The sequence below is a fragment of the Callithrix jacchus genome, chromosome 18, assembly GCF_049354715.1.
Source record: "Callithrix jacchus isolate 240 chromosome 18, calJac240_pri, whole genome shotgun sequence".
In the NCBI taxonomy this organism is placed as follows: Eukaryota; Metazoa; Chordata; class Mammalia; order Primates; family Cebidae; genus Callithrix; species Callithrix jacchus.
This window is the reverse complement of record NC_133519.1, coordinates 13,229,264-13,244,400: the sequence shown is the minus strand read 5'-3', so window position 1 is coordinate 13,244,400 and position 15,137 is coordinate 13,229,264. Positions and strand designations below refer to the sequence as shown.

Here is a 15,137-nt window from a genome sequence, read left to right as displayed (position 1 = left end):
AGCAAAAAATCTATCAGGTCCGGGGCTTTTTCTTGATGGGAAACTTTTTATTACTGCTTTAATCTCATTACTCATTATTGGTCTGTTCTATTTCTTTATGGTTCAATCTTGGGAGGTTGTCCAGTAACTTTATCTGTATTTTTCTAGGTTTTCCAGTTTGTTGGTGCATAGTTGTTCATAACAGTCTCTAATTATCCTTTACATTTCTGTGATATAAGTTATTATGTTTCCTCTTTCATCTGATTTTATTTATCTGGGGCTTTTTTTCTCTTAATCTAGGTAAAGTTTTGTCAATAGATGCTGAAAAAGCATTCAATAAAATTCCACATACCTTCATGGTTAAAAACCTTCAAGACATTGCACATGGAACACACATCAACATGATAAAACCCACACCTAATATCATACTGAGTGAAGAAAAAATGTACATTCTATTAAGTATGAAAGAAGATAAGAATACCCACTTTCACCACTTTAGTTCAACATAGACTAGAAGTCCTAGCCAGAGTAATTAGCCAAGAAAAAGAGATAAAGGGCATAGAGATTTGAAAGGAGGAGGTCAAATGCCAAATTATCTTTTCTGCAGATAACATATTATATTTAGAAAAACTAAAGACTCCACCAAGAAACTCTTAGAAATGATAAATTTAGTAAGGTGGCAGGATACCAAATTAACATATGAAAATCAGTAGTGCTTCTATACACTTACAGAAATCAATCTGAAAAAGAAATCAAGAAAACAATCTCATTTATAATAGCTGCAAAAAAAATAGCCAGAAATAAATATAACCAAAGATGTGAAAGAACTACAATGAAAACTAAAAGCATTGTTGAAAGAAACTGAAGGGGACACAAACAAATGGAAAGATGTCCCAGGCTCATAAATTGGAAGATTAATATTGTTAAAACATCTACACTAGTCAAAGCAACCTACAGATGCAATGTAATCTTTGTGAAAATTCCATGTGAGTCAATTCTCCCTAATAAACTCCCTTTTGTGATACATATATCCTATTAGTTCGTTCCCTCTGCAGAATGCTGACTAATACAACATTCTTCACAGAAATAGAAAAAAAAAGGCTTCATTTTTTTTATGGATCTACAGAAGACTCCAAATAGTGAGAGTACTCCTGAGCAAAAAAGATTAAAGTTGGAGGCATCATGCTACCTGATTTCAAATTATACTACAAAGTTATAGTAACAAAGACAGCATGGCACTGGCATAAAAACACACATATAGACCAATGAAACAAAACACAAAATCCAGAAATAAATCATAAACACATAGCCTATTTTTAAACCTTCTGCAAATAATAATTAATAAATAACTACATTTTTAGAGTGTTGCTTGCAATTTTGGTTACAAGAGTGTATACATTTGACAAAACTAATTGAATTGTATATTTTCAAAGGCATTTTATTCTGTAAAAATTATACATCAATAAAAGTGATTTAAATTTAAAATATAAGAATTTATTCCATATAATGTGCGCATATGTAAATATGTGTGTGTATATATATACACCTATATACACACTTTTATTCATATGTCTACTACATGTACATATAATCTGAAGGAGGAGTCTGGGGAGCTTGTTGGTGGAACGAATGTGGAAAGAGGAACACAAGAGAGAAGTGGTAACAGTGGGAAGGAGAATGAAGTTGGCCTCCTGGCCATGGTTGGGGGACACAGTTACATACATGAAGGGAACCGAAAGTTGAAAGAACAGTGCTGCTCAATGCCACTTCAGTCCCTTGCTTTAAAATGAAAACACAGAAAGAAGAAAGCACAAAACACAAAAAGGCAAGCTTTTTCCTCCTGACCCTTTCCCCGTCCTCTATCCATTGAGGCCTCAACAGCCACCAGCAGACACAGGAGAACAGAACAAGGAGACACAAACAGAAAAACCAGGCAGGCCAGTACCAAGTTGGGGAGCAGATTCTGGATTTTATTTCTTCAGTTCAGGCAGCAGAATACAGCAACATGAGCGGCAGAGGAACTAGGTGTGTGCTTTGGAGTTCCCAGAGCAGCCATGGATATGCAGAAGGAAGTCTCTAAATGTCATTAAGGAGAAAGATTTTGGGCTTCCTGACAACAGACCAGAGGGATCCTCCAGGCAAGACTTCAAGCTTTTGCTGGAACCTTTCAGCCATTCACGCAGGCTCAGAAGAAAGAGGAAGTCAAGGTCCACTTCAGCAGCAGCCTCCAGAGTGCTGGCCGCTGCCCCCTCCACAGCAGCTGGAGCCCCCTCCGCAGCAGCTGGAGCCCCCTGAGGGCTGGCTGCAGCAGTCAGAGCTCTGGGGTCTGTGCCAGTGGGACCTGCGGTGCCTGTGGTGGCTCAGGCAGCAGCCACCTCCCCCGGAACTGCAGCAGCCCCCAGAGCTGGAGCCACAGCAGCCCCCAGAGCTGACACTGCAGCAGGAAGACACTGGAGGGCACTTAGGGGGACACTTTGGGGGGCATTTAGGGGCAGGGCATTTGGGAGGGCACTTGGGGGTGCACTTGGGAGGGGGCTGGCTCTGCTGCTGGCTCTGCTGGCAGGACATCTGGGGGGCAGGTGTTCAGGAGCTGAGGGAAGAATCAGACAGAAAATCAGACCCAAGTAGAGATGGCCTCTGTCCCTGTGACACTCTTAGCATCACTCAAGTATAAAAACATAATCTTCAGTAGTTTTGCTTCCAATAACTTCTTCAAACTCTCATACTATCTTTTTCAAGCTTAGGACATCTTTGAGTGTCACACAATTGCAAGGTAAGACTAAACAATATTGCAAAATGCATCCGAGATTCTAACGTGTTGTCAGTGGAGGAGGAAAGTATTACAAATATGTCTTCAGATGGAAACTGTCTAATTTTCAAGTCATTTATGGGAACATTATTTCTTAAAGAAAAGAAGCAGTCATTCTCTCTTGTCATAACTTGCAAGACAATTGTACTTGGAAGGTCAGCATTGCACAGGATCTTGGACACTACCAGGTCGGTAAACTCACTTCAACAGAGAGAGATAAATTCATCAACTGCTGCACATCTAGTGCTGGAACCCTGACCTCCTGATCTCAGGTTGGAGCTCAGACTTCCTCAGCTCCCCACCTGCTCAGGCTGATGGCTGACATGGTGGCCCTCAGGCTTGGTGTGTCTTAACCAACCTGGGAAGTTTGTGCACAAGTCTCAGACCCATAAAAATGGGGGCTCATTAGCCCAAAAGAGCCTTTAGTCCCATGTCCATGGCTCTAGCTCTTCGCTTGCAGGCAGAGACAGGGTTGTATCTTCCGAAGCGGGCTTCCCTCCTGCGGCCTGCCGCGGTGGAGCAGGTCTCTGTGCCTCAAGCTCCCATCTTGGAAGGCCCACCTCATCCCAGAGTAATTTGTTCTAGAGTTCAAAGGCACATGGCACAGCCAGCCAGCTCTCTCCTTCTTCTCCTTCCTGTTCCCAGTTAGCGCCCAGACCCCTTTTTGCAGCCTCCCCCTTCAGTCTTTTCTAAACTCTCCACCTCTGACAGCAAGGCTGTAGCCCCGAGGCCCTTCCCTGTTCTGAGCAGCCCTGCTCCTGTTCTTACCGGAGTCGCAAGCAGCACAGGGTTCTTCAGTACCTCAGGAGGCGAGCGGATGGGGTGCTCTGGTCCTGAGTCCTTTTATCCTGGCCTGGGCCTTGCCTCGGCTGTGAGACAGGGCCTGGGCATGAGAGGATCTGCCTCCTGACAGTACCTGGGTCCTGTGACAGGTGGTGACTCAGTCCCCAGGCTCAAGGCGGCCACTCCCACGTAGGAAAGTGTCTACTTGAAATGGGGTTCCAGGATGACTCCTACCATCACCCACTCATTTACTTGAAGGCTGCTTGCCTTGAGAGCCTCTCAGTTCTCAGTCTGAGAACTTAGGCCTGTCTCACTTCCGTCTTTCCAGAAGTGCTGAGGCTCCATGTAGCCTGGGTTGAAGTGGAAGTACTGATCCCTGAGGTGTCCATGCTTGTTTATTTCTCTCCCTGTGCACCACCCAACTGTGTGGCTGTGGGTGCAGGGTAGACATCTACACAAGTAAAACCCTGGAAGTAGAACCCAGCCCAGGCCCAGGCCCTGTGAGGTGGGACTGTTGAAACTATTTAGCCTGTGTCATTTTCTGTTTTTTAAACCAAAAAGCTGGAAGATAAAAAAAGAATTAGTTACAGAAGAATTAGTTGGTTGTGAAAATCAATAAAGTAACCCAAAAAAGAGAAAGCATGCCTGACAGAGAGACTGAACCTTGTAGGCTCTGAAGAAGTGAAACATTCATACTTTGCTGAATACAGAGTGAAGATACTGATGTTTGTTTAACAAACAAAGCATAGCTCTTTTTCTGATGAGACTGAGTCTGGTTGTTTGGTGATCTGCTTGCTTTTAAATAACCCTTTTCTATAATACCAGCACTTTGGGAGTCCGAGGCGGGTAGATCACAACGTCAAGAGATTGAGACCATACTGGTTAACATGGTGAAACCCCGTCTCTACTAAAATAACAAATACTAGCTGAGCATGGTGGCTCACGCCTCTAGTCCCAACTACTCAGGAGGCTGAGGCAGGAGAATTGCTTGAACCCAGGAGGCGGAGGTTGCGGTGAGCTGAGATCGTGCCATCGCACTCCAGCCTGGGTAACGAGTGAAACTCTGTCTCAAAAATAAATAAATAAATAAATAAAAATAACCCTTTTCTTCTGGTGGGGACCTTGATGTGTCAGCACTGAGATGTGAACAGAAGCAGCTCATTAGAGAAACGAGAAGCAGCAGCTCTGCTCTTTGTATTAGTGTGAGAATTAGGACTTTTCTGGGGTCACATTGGAGGCACTGGAGAAAGAGGAAGAAAAGAGACATGGCTGTCAGACACTATAAGTCTACTCTTCCATGTGGGGTCAAATGGCTGGTGGGACCCTGTCCTAGATCACAGGGGGACAGGTGCTTTTTAAGAACGGGAGTCCTTAATATTTAATTTGAATGTGTTTATGTTGCTACTTTGGAAGCCCCCGTCCTGTCTCTCCCCTGGGGTCACTAGCTTTCTACATGGCCTCAGGATTTATATGAATGGAGTGTTTTGAATTTATACATTTTTAGGATATTAATGAAACATGATGCTATTCATTCTAGAACACAGTGGTCACTGAGACAGCCGTGACTGCAAAGTAATCCAGAAATTAAACGATTTCTTCAGATGATGACCAAGAAAAGCCAGATTAAATCACATGAGGGACAAGTCCTCTTCTTCCTAGCCCCTGACAGACTCTGGATATGCCCAGAGCTTGGGAATGATATCTAGGTCACTATGGACATAGTGACCCTAACCAAAACATGGTGGAGATCAATGGGTATTTATAAACACATGTGCAGAGCCTACATATTTGGAGAGAGGTGTGTGTGTGCCCCTTTCTCAGAGCGTCAATATAACAGCTGCCCAGACTCCGCTGACAACATAGTCGCTCCAAACACTCGTAGTGTGTCTCTGCTTCTGTTCCTCTATGACATCCAAGAAAACACTCTCCCATCCCTGTGCAGAATTAATACTAAATTATTAGTTAAGTCTTGCTCATGATTGGACAATGTATAAGGGTAAATGTCCAAATTCCTGCAGTGAAGTAAGACTTTACGTCTCCCTTTAGTTCAAGCCTTTGCCATCTACTCTCAGAAATGTTCTGAAGCTGAACCGGATTATATTCTGTATTTTGATTATGCTTCTCGCCGCAATGCACGTCATGGCCACATGTCCCTTCCAGGACACTGTGGCTCAATTCCACTTGTTTTTTATTCCTTCATGTGGCATATCACTCTAATGAGATAATAGTAAATTATCTGATGGTCTGCCTTGGATGTTTTATGATACTTTACCTCTATTTTTCAACAAAAAGCTATATGCGCAATGGCTGTTTAATGACTTTTAAATCCTCTTATTGGTACTAGCATTGATTTACAGTCTATAAATAGCTATTCCTTATGACTCAGGCCACCCTCATAGGAGACACACTCTGAGACAGGCTCAGTGAGGTGTGTGGGCCACATCACCCTGAGAGATCTGCCACCTTCTCTCCTGTGTATGACATTTGTTCTCCTGCTCAGATTGTTCCAAAGGGCTTAGTAATGGGGGAGTGGTCTGGACATTGGTTACCAGGTTGTCACAATGGTAGGTCTACTCAGAAGTTCAGCTCCTGGTATGTAGGATGATGGGGCTGGGATGCCATCTAGTCCATGCCTCTGTCTTTATGCAGGGCAACACCCAAGCCCTCAGCTGACCTGACTGGGATGTAGGTGATGAGTCAGCAACAGTTGTATTCGGAAGACTGGAACTTGAATCTTAGCTGGAGAGATCATGACTTAGCTATTAATTTAATAAGATATCTTGTCCAACAAAGCTTCGACTTTCTGAAATGTCCTATTTGTCAAAGATTTTATCTTTTATGTAGTGAAAATGTCACCGTCTTATGGGATGTGAGTTAATACTGCTGAGATCTAACCAGATATACTTCAAATGGAATAATTTTTCTGTGTGTTCTATATCCAGTAACACGTTGTTAGTAATCTTTGTTTTGTTCTTTCCATATCTACAAAACCTTTCCACAATTACAGTGACGAAAAATACTATTAAAGTCTACAGGAATATTCTATTCCATTTAACTAGCATCTTTAAAAGTATTTTTATTGCTATTATTGTCATAATTTTTAATATATTGATATCCTTTACTGCAGCTGCGCTGAGCACTCCAAAATTCTTGCAGTCAGTGAACACTTGAAAAAAATGTGGTAAAATATATAACCCAAAATGTACTGCCTTAGTCATTTTTTAGTGTACAGTTCAGTAATATTAAATAACGTCACATCATTGTGTAACCAATCTCTAGAATTTCTGTCTTCTTGCAACACTGAAACTCTACACCCGCTAAACAAAAGTTCTCCCTTACTCCCTCTGCCTAGCCCCTGGGGACCGCCATTTTACTTTGTTTCTATGAAACGGAGTACTCCTTGTGTCTCATATAAGTGGAATCATACGGTGTTTGCCTTTTTGTGACCAGCTTATTTAATTTAGCATATCTTTAGGATTCATTCATATTGCAGGATGTATATAAATTTCTTCCCTTTTTAAGCCCATTTAATATTTCACTGTGTGTATGTGCCTCCTTTCCTTTCTATAATCATTGAGCAGCGGACTCTTGGATTGCTTCCACCTTTCAGCTTGTGAATAATAATACTGTGAACATGGGTGTGCAAGTCCCCTGGCAAGACTCTACTTTCAGTCCTTTGCATTGTATATACCCAGAAGTGGAATTGCTGGATCGTATGTTAATTCTGTTAACTTTTTGAGAAACAAGCATGCTACTTTTAATGGTAATTATACCATTTTGCATGCTCACCAACCGTTCACGAGGGTCCTAATTCCTCCATAACCTCATCAACATTTATTTTCTGTTTTGTTTTGCTTTATTCTTTATAATAGCTGTTTTCTTGGGTTTGAGGTGGTATCTCATTGTGGGTTTTACTTTAAATAATTTAATCTAACTATGAATAACATGTAATGGATCTAGCAACCCATTACCAGATATATGATTTACTAATATTTGCTCCCATAATGAAGATTTCCTTTTCATGGTATTGATTTTGTTCACTGATGCACAGAACTTTTTAAGTTTTATGCAGTATTTTTACATTTGTTGGCTGTGCTTTCAGTATCCAAGAAATCATTATCAAATCCAATGTTGTGAAGATTTCTTCCTATGTTTCCTTCTAGAACTCTTTTTTTTTTGATATGGAGTCTCACTCTGTTGCCCAGGCTGTAGTACAGTGGTGCAATCTCGCCTCACTGCAACCTCCACCTCCCAGGTTCAAGTGATTCTCTTGCTTCAGCCTCCCAAATAGTTAGAACTGCAGGCATGCGCCACCACACCCAGCTAATTTTTGTATTTTTAGTAGGGACAGAGTTTCACCATGTTGGCCAGGATGGTCTCAATCTCTTGCCCTCATTATCCACCTGACTCAGCCTCCCCAAGTGCTGGGATTGCAGGCATGAGCCACCGGGCCTGGCCTGTAGCTGCAGCTCTATGTTTATGTCTTTGATCCTTATTGAGTTAATTTTTGTGTAGGTGTAAGCTGAGGGTCCAGCTTCATGCTTTTGCATGGGCATATCTAAATTTCCCAACTTCACCTATTGAAGAGATTGTCCTTTCTTCATTGAATGGTATTGGCACCCTTGTCAAGAATCATTTTGATTAGGTAGGCATGAGAGTTAGTTCCAGCTACTTATAAGGCTGAGACAGGAGGATAGCTTGAGTCCAGGAGTTTGAGTCCTGCCTGGGCAACATAGCAAGATCTTCTTTCTGGATGGAAAAAAGAGTCATTTGACCATATACAAGAGAGTTTATTTATTTTAAGATTCTCTTCCACTCTTCTATTCTATGTCATTGACCTACGTGTGTATCTTTATGCCAATAACACACTATTTTCATTATGGTTGCTTTGTTGTAATAAATTGTATTAATTTATTTCTGTTATTTTTAGAGATGGGGTCTCACTATGTTTCCCAGGCTTGTCGAGAACTCCTGGGCTCAAGGTATCTTCTATCTTCTGCCTCCTGAGTGGCTGAGACTACGTTATGCCCTACCATATCTGTTTGTAGTAAGTTTCAAAGTCACAAGTGTGTGACTCTAACTTCATTTTTCTTCTTCAAGATTGTTTTGGTTATTTGAGAAGTAATTTAGTTAGTCATAGTGTATAGTCCTTTTAATGTGCTGCTGAGGATTTCTATCATCCCTCAATATCATCGGAGATATTGATAAATAGTTTTCCGGCTTTGGCATCAGGATAGTGCTGGCCTCAGAGAATGAATTCATGTGTCCTCTTTTCTTTTGGAAGTATCCTCTTTTTAATTTTTTGGAAGTGTTAAGTAAGATTAGTGTTGATTTCTCTTCAAATATTTGGTAGAATTCATGAGCGAAGCTGTCTGGTCCTGCACTTTATTCTGCTGGCAGATTTTGAATTACCGCTTCAATCTCTTTGCTAGTTATAGGCTATAGGTTTAGATTTGTTTCTAGAAATCTATCCATTTTATCTAGGTTATCCAATTTGGCATACAATTGTTCATAACTTAAAGTTATGCAAACATTTGCATTAGTTAAAACGCAAAGTTTTTAAAGTTTTTAGCTGGGTGGACAGCATGGCTTTACTTCCTATTTCTTGATATTTCCTAATCTTGTTAAAAAAAAGTTTTTCTCTTTCTGAAAGGCTTATTTCAGTGAAAGTCCATCTGCAAAATCTGTTATATGGCCACCTCTCCGGGGATCTGGGGGCTGCCTTCTGAAGCCTGCGCGTCTGCACCTCGTGCCCGGGCCTGGAAGTCAGACTCAGGGCGGTGCGGCAGCCTGAGGCCTGCAGCCCTAATAGCGGGATCGGGATCGCTCAGCCCGCCAGAGGTTGTGTCTCCCGCCTCTTTAGCCTGGCAGGGGCGGTTCATGTGGTGGGGGAAAATCAGCGAGTTGCAGGATCCAGGGCGGGTGCTTTGAAAGTGAGGCGGAGGGGAGAGAGGGATTTCCCGGTCCCGCTGCACTCCGTCCACCCTCCTCGCAGCCCGTAACCGGGTTTTGCGGTTGAGGGGGCGGGTCCCTTTAAGGCCCCGCAGCGCCTGTGCCTGGGGCTGTCGGCGGGGCGACCCGGAAAAGCAGGCGGGCTGCAGTGGGAGGGGCTGGGTGGCGGTCGAGACAGCGGCGGTGCCGGGAGAAGGAGGTAAGGGTCCCGAGGTGGCCCAAACTTGAATGAGCCCGATGCTTTTGGAAACGCCGGACGGTGGACCAGCGGGGCCGGGAGCCGGGCGCAGGCGCGGGGCGCGGCTGCCGTTTCGCTGGAAGTTAAGGTTTCCTGCGAAGTCCGCCCAGCGTTTCCGAGGTGAGTGCGCGGAGTCAGGCCGGGCGGGCGGTGAGTCCCGGACCGCCGGCGAACAGCTGGGGCGCGGCGCGGCTCTCGGGCTGCCCCAAGTTTTGCTGCGCGAGCTGGCGGGTGCGCCGGACCCGCCAGGGCCTGTTTCCAGGCTCCATTCCTCGCCTGCCGCTGCAGCCCGCCGCCCTCCTCTCGGGCGCTGGGGAAGAACTCGCGGCGGGTCGTACTGTGGTATCCCAGGGGGTGGAGGAACGGAGCAGCTTCCGGGGCACATCTTCCTAAATCCTCTGGAGAACATTGACCCTGCGCCGCATCTTAAGGCCGGAAATCCGTTCCCTCTTGGGACCTGAGAGACAATTTTAAATGTGCAGGTGGTCCGGGTGCAGCAGATCACACCTGTAATCCCAGCACTTTGGGAGGCCAAAGTGGGCAGATCACTTGAGCCCAGGAGTTCCAGACCAGCCTGGGCAACTTGGCAAAACCCCATCTCTACTAAAAATACAAAAATTAGCTGTGTGTGGTGGTGTGTGCCTGTAGTCATAGCTACTGGGGAGGCCGAGGTGGGAGGATGACCAGAGCCTGGGAGGTTGAGATTGCAGTGATCCGAGATCATGCCAGTGCGCTCCAGCCTGGATGGCAGTGAGAGCCTTTCTAAAAAAAAAAAGAAAAAAAAAAAAGTACAGGTAATGAATTTTACTAAGTGAACTACCACAGACCAAGAAATGGAACATTACTAGACTGAGGTCTGGGGTGTATATGCAGGAGTGGCATTTTTTATTTTAGAGACATATGAATGATAAAACTTTAGTATTAGATGATGTTGGACATTTTCCCCAAGTCGTTGTACCATTTACCAGGGAATATTCTGGTTATCCCACATCTTTGCTTATGCTCGTCAGTTAAAAAATATTTTGCCATTCTAGTAGAGCTACAGTAATATATCAGTGTGGTTCATTTTCCATTTTCCTCGTCTTGAGATTGAGTATTTTTTATTGTCAGTTATATGTCCTCTTTTGTGAAGTGCCTGTTCAATCTTTGTATCCTGTTTTCATTGATGTGCTTGTTTTTCTGTTGATTTGTAACACTTTATTCTGCATATGTGTCCTTTCTAGAATAAATACTTATTGCATTTCTCTTTTTTCAAACTGTAGCTTGCCTTTTCATTCTTTTAATGTTGTTTTTACATTAACGGAGATTCTCTAATTTTTTTTCTTTTTGAGACAGGATCTCACTTTGTTGTCCAGGCTGGAGTGCAGTGGCACAATCACAGCTCAGTGCAACCTCCACCTCCCAAGGCTCAGGTGATCCTCCTGCCTGAGCCCCCAAGTAGCTGGGACCTACAGGGGAGCATCATTATGCTCAGCTCTTTTTCATATTTTTAGTAGAGATGGGGTTTTGCCACGTTGCACAGGCTGGTCTGGAATTCCTGGGATCAAGTGATACACCTGCCTCAGCCTCCCAAAGAGTTGGGATTACGGGCATGAGCCACCATCCGGCATGTTTCTGAATTTTAGAAAAATTATACTTTATCAATCTTTTCCTATGTGGTTACTGCTTTTTGTGTCCTCTAAGAAGTCAGTGCCTAACCTAAGAAAATGAACATATTTTTCTGTGTTAACCTTATAGCAATTTTATTTTAGTTCATGCATTATCTTTTTTCTAGATAAGGTCTCACTCTATTGCCCAGGCTGGAGTGCAGCGGCATAATCTCAGCTAACCGCAACCTTCACCTCCTGGCTCAAGCAATCCTCCCACCTCAGCCTTTTGAATAGCTGCGACTATAGGTGTGTGCCACCATTTTTGGCTAACTTCTGTATTTTGTGTAGAGATGGGGATTCAGCATTTTCCCAGGTTGGTCTCAAACTCTTCGGCTCAAGTAGTCTACCTGCTTCAGCCTCCCAGAGTGCTGGGATTACAGGTGTGAGCCACACCCCCCAGCCCTGTTCACTTTTTACGACATGGATGTGACTGCTTGATCCAGCACCATGTATTGAAAAGACCATCCTTGTCCTTCTGTACTGTGTGCACTTCTTTTTATAAATTGAATGACTATGGTCATTTGATTTATGAAATTAATGTGGGTCTGTTTCTGGACCAACCTGGGCAACATAGTGAGATCCTGTCTCTCCAACATATATTAAATAATAAATACATAAAATTTTTTTTTAAAAGTGGGTAGAGCTGATGGAGTCATAGGTGGTAATTTATAAATGATTATCAATTTCTTGGCTACATACAGGTGTTGGTAAGTCAGATCTGTTGGGCGTTCAGGCAAAATGTATTAAGTGAATTACATGGTGTTGAGAATGATCGCTAGATGATCATTGTGACTAGAATTAGACGTTATTTGGGCCTCACAGAGCTGCAGTTTTGACTTATATTTATTTGCCTTTTCAAAATGTTTACAATCTTCCTGTGAAGGCAGTAACTTTTCTACTTAATTGTTCTTAGGTATACTTAATTACTAGGAAACCTTTATGGATCACACCTAACTTTACGTGGCTTAACTTAACGTGTTAAGCCACGTAAAGTAAAGGGCTGATGTGATGTGATGTGATGTAGACAATAGTATTCTACAGAATAGTTTCGGGACTACATCTGTTAAATTATTTGTTTGCTTGTTTTTCTTGAGACAGGGTCTGGCTCTGCCACCCAGGCTGGAGTGCAGTGGTGCCGTGGTCTGATCACGGCTCACTGCAGCTTTGACCTCTCAGGCTCAAGCAGCCTCCCACCTCAGCCTTCTTAGTAGCTGGAGCTACAGGCATGCACCACCACGTCTGGCTAATTTTTTATTTTTTGTACACAGGGTCTTCCTGTGGTTCCCAGACTGGTTTCAAAATCCTGGGCTCAAATAATCCTCCCATCTTGGCATCCCAAAATGTTGGGATTACTGACATGAGCCATCACACCTGGCTATTTTAGTTTTAATAATTTAAAATTTTTTCTAATTAAAAATATTTACTAAAATCTATTATTTACAAATATAGTATTCATTATTGTTATGATTATTTTGTATGTGTTTAATGTCACTTTCAATATAAGCTCTTGGAAATTAGAGAACTTGTCTCTGATTCCTTACTGTATTCTCAATACTTGACCTTGTCTGGTATGAAACAGATATTGATTAAATATTTGTTAAATGAATGAATCAACATACTGATACCACATTCAATTCTCCGAGTATCACAGCTTTCACCATCTAACAAATAAAATAGCTTGTATAGAGCAGAGCCACAGTCAACCTGCCATAAAAGAAAATGTCAACAAAAATAAACCCTTTTATGTGTAGATCTAGAGTTGGTTTGGTTTCTGTCATATGTAGTCAACTGTCCTGACCAGGCTGGGGAGCACAGTAAGACCCTATCTCTGAAAATAAAAAATCAGCCGAGCATGGTGGCGTACACTTGTAGTCTCAGCTACTCTGGAGGCTGAGGCAGGAGGATTCCTTGAGCCTTGAGTTAGAGGTTACAGTAGCTATGATGGCACCACCACACTCCAGCCTGGGGGGCAAGAAAAAGAGTCCTGACTGATTGCTTGAGTAGCCAGAGAAAGTGCTTACTTTTCACAAAGTACTATTTGAGGCAGATCTCAGTGAACAGGAATCCATTCTCTCTGTTAGGAAATTAAGAGAGTGTGGGTGTGGTTAGTTAACCTTATTGAACTATCTTTGGAACTCATCTCCTGCTCTGTCTGGTCTATTTATACATGGATATTCTATCTGCTGTCTTGTTGAGCTTTCCTAGTTTATGCTTTAGTAACAAAAGCCCCAAAATCTCACCAGTAGATGAGAGTCCAAAGATAGTTCAATAAGAATTAACTAACCACACCCACATTCTCTTAATTTCCCAACAGAAAGAATGGGATTCCTGTTCACTGAGATCTGCCTCAAATAGTACTTTTTGAAAAGTAAGCACTTTCTCTGGCTACTCAAGTAATCAGTCAGGACTCTTTTTCCCACCCCCCCAGGTTGGAGTGTAGGGGTGCCATTATAGCTCACTGTGACCTCTAACTCAAGGCTCAAGGAATCCTCCTGCCTCAGCCTCCAGAGTAGCTGAGACTACAAGTGTGCGCCACCATGCTCGGCTGATGGTTTATTTTTTAATTTTCAAATAAAAAAAGGCTGGTAGGGACAGTTAATTGCATATGAAAAAAACCAACTCACTCTAGTTTCCGGCCCCTTTCAATCTGCTCCTTTCTCTGTCTTCCCAGTCTCAATAAGTGGCGGTTCCATCCTTCAAGTGGCCCAAGCCCCGAATCTCAATGTTAACCTTGATTTCTCTCTTTTATCTCATAGCCAATATGAAGGCAAAGCATGTTTAGATCCAGGCGAAGGTTCCTGGTGACCCAGACTCTCACCAGCAGATTGTCCCTTACCTTCTTCCTGAGGGTGTCTGGAGCTTCAGTGCTGTGTGCTCTCAGCCTACACACGGGCACACCACCGACTCCTGCTGTCCAGGGTTTTTTTTTCTGAACTTCATCATGACAACCTGATTGAGATTGTTGTAGTCAAACTTGGAAATATGTGAGCTTCTCCCTTCGTTTGGTCTTCAAGGCGTTTTTAATGCTCAAGGCAGGCCACCCTCAGCTGCTGGTAATCTGTGAATATCAGTTAAGTGCTCCTCCCAGTGGCTGTCCCCAGTAGCTTCTCTTCCTGGTGAGCTGTGACTCTTCGTGGGTTAGCCTGTCTCTCAGTTTTCGGGTGGCAGTTTTCCCTGTGACCTCACTTCTCTGGTCCAGCCTAGAAGAGCTGACTTTCAGTTTGTTCAGCTTTTCTCTAGCTGTGAGGATAAGTGATGACTCCCTAGCTCTTTCCATGTTGGAGTGGAAACCCAGAAGTTCATTTAAAGAGTTACTTGTAATAAAAGTCACCCATTGTCAGTGTACAGCTTAATCATTTAGGTTGATTTATAAAATTGTGCAGCCATCAGCAGAGTTCTATTTCAGTATATTTTTGTCACTTCCCCAAATTCCCTTGAGCCTCTTTGTAGTCATTTCCTAATCCTATAGTAGTCATTTCCTAATAATATTTGGATAACGGACTTCATTGTATTTACATTTTCCTGTGTGTGGGACTGTATATAGTGGACTGTTGTCTTCCTTTTCTGACAAATGGAGGAGAGGCTCCATTCTCGGGGTGTTTTTGGGGAAACAGAACAGCAGTCCTGTTTATGGCTCTCCTTGAATTGGTGCATCTGTGCTGGTGAGTGGTTCTTGCTACAAAACCTTGTCTGGTGAGCACAAGGAAAGGAATCTTTAAAAACCTGC

General features: G+C 43.1%; 1 protein-coding gene and 1 long non-coding RNA gene across 5 annotated transcripts in view; one reads left to right on the top strand and one right to left on the bottom strand.

The window, feature by feature from the left end:
- Nucleotides 1-1,930: 1,930 nt before the first annotated feature.
- On the bottom strand, nt 1,931-3,607 carry LOC144580222 (uncharacterized). Its single transcript, XR_013529367.1, has 2 exons — nt 3,557-3,607; nt 1,931-2,569 (listed from the first exon to the last, which is right to left on the bottom strand). It is a non-coding gene; the product is annotated as an uncharacterized LOC144580222 (long non-coding RNA).
- A 6,056-nt stretch (nt 3,608-9,663) lies between these two features.
- The window catches only part of LOC103788982 (uncharacterized), an 870,763-nt gene continuing 865,289 nt past the window's right edge, over nt 9,664-15,137 (top strand). For 3 of the 4 annotated variants that reach the window (XM_078355733.1, XM_078355731.1, XM_078355734.1), the window contains exon 1: nt 9,664-9,881. The gene's annotated coding sequence lies outside the window, so the exon portion shown is untranslated. Of the gene's footprint in view, nt 9,882-11,535; nt 11,657-15,137 lie in introns of all 4 variants that reach the window. The other variant, XM_078355732.1, reaches the window with a different exon arrangement.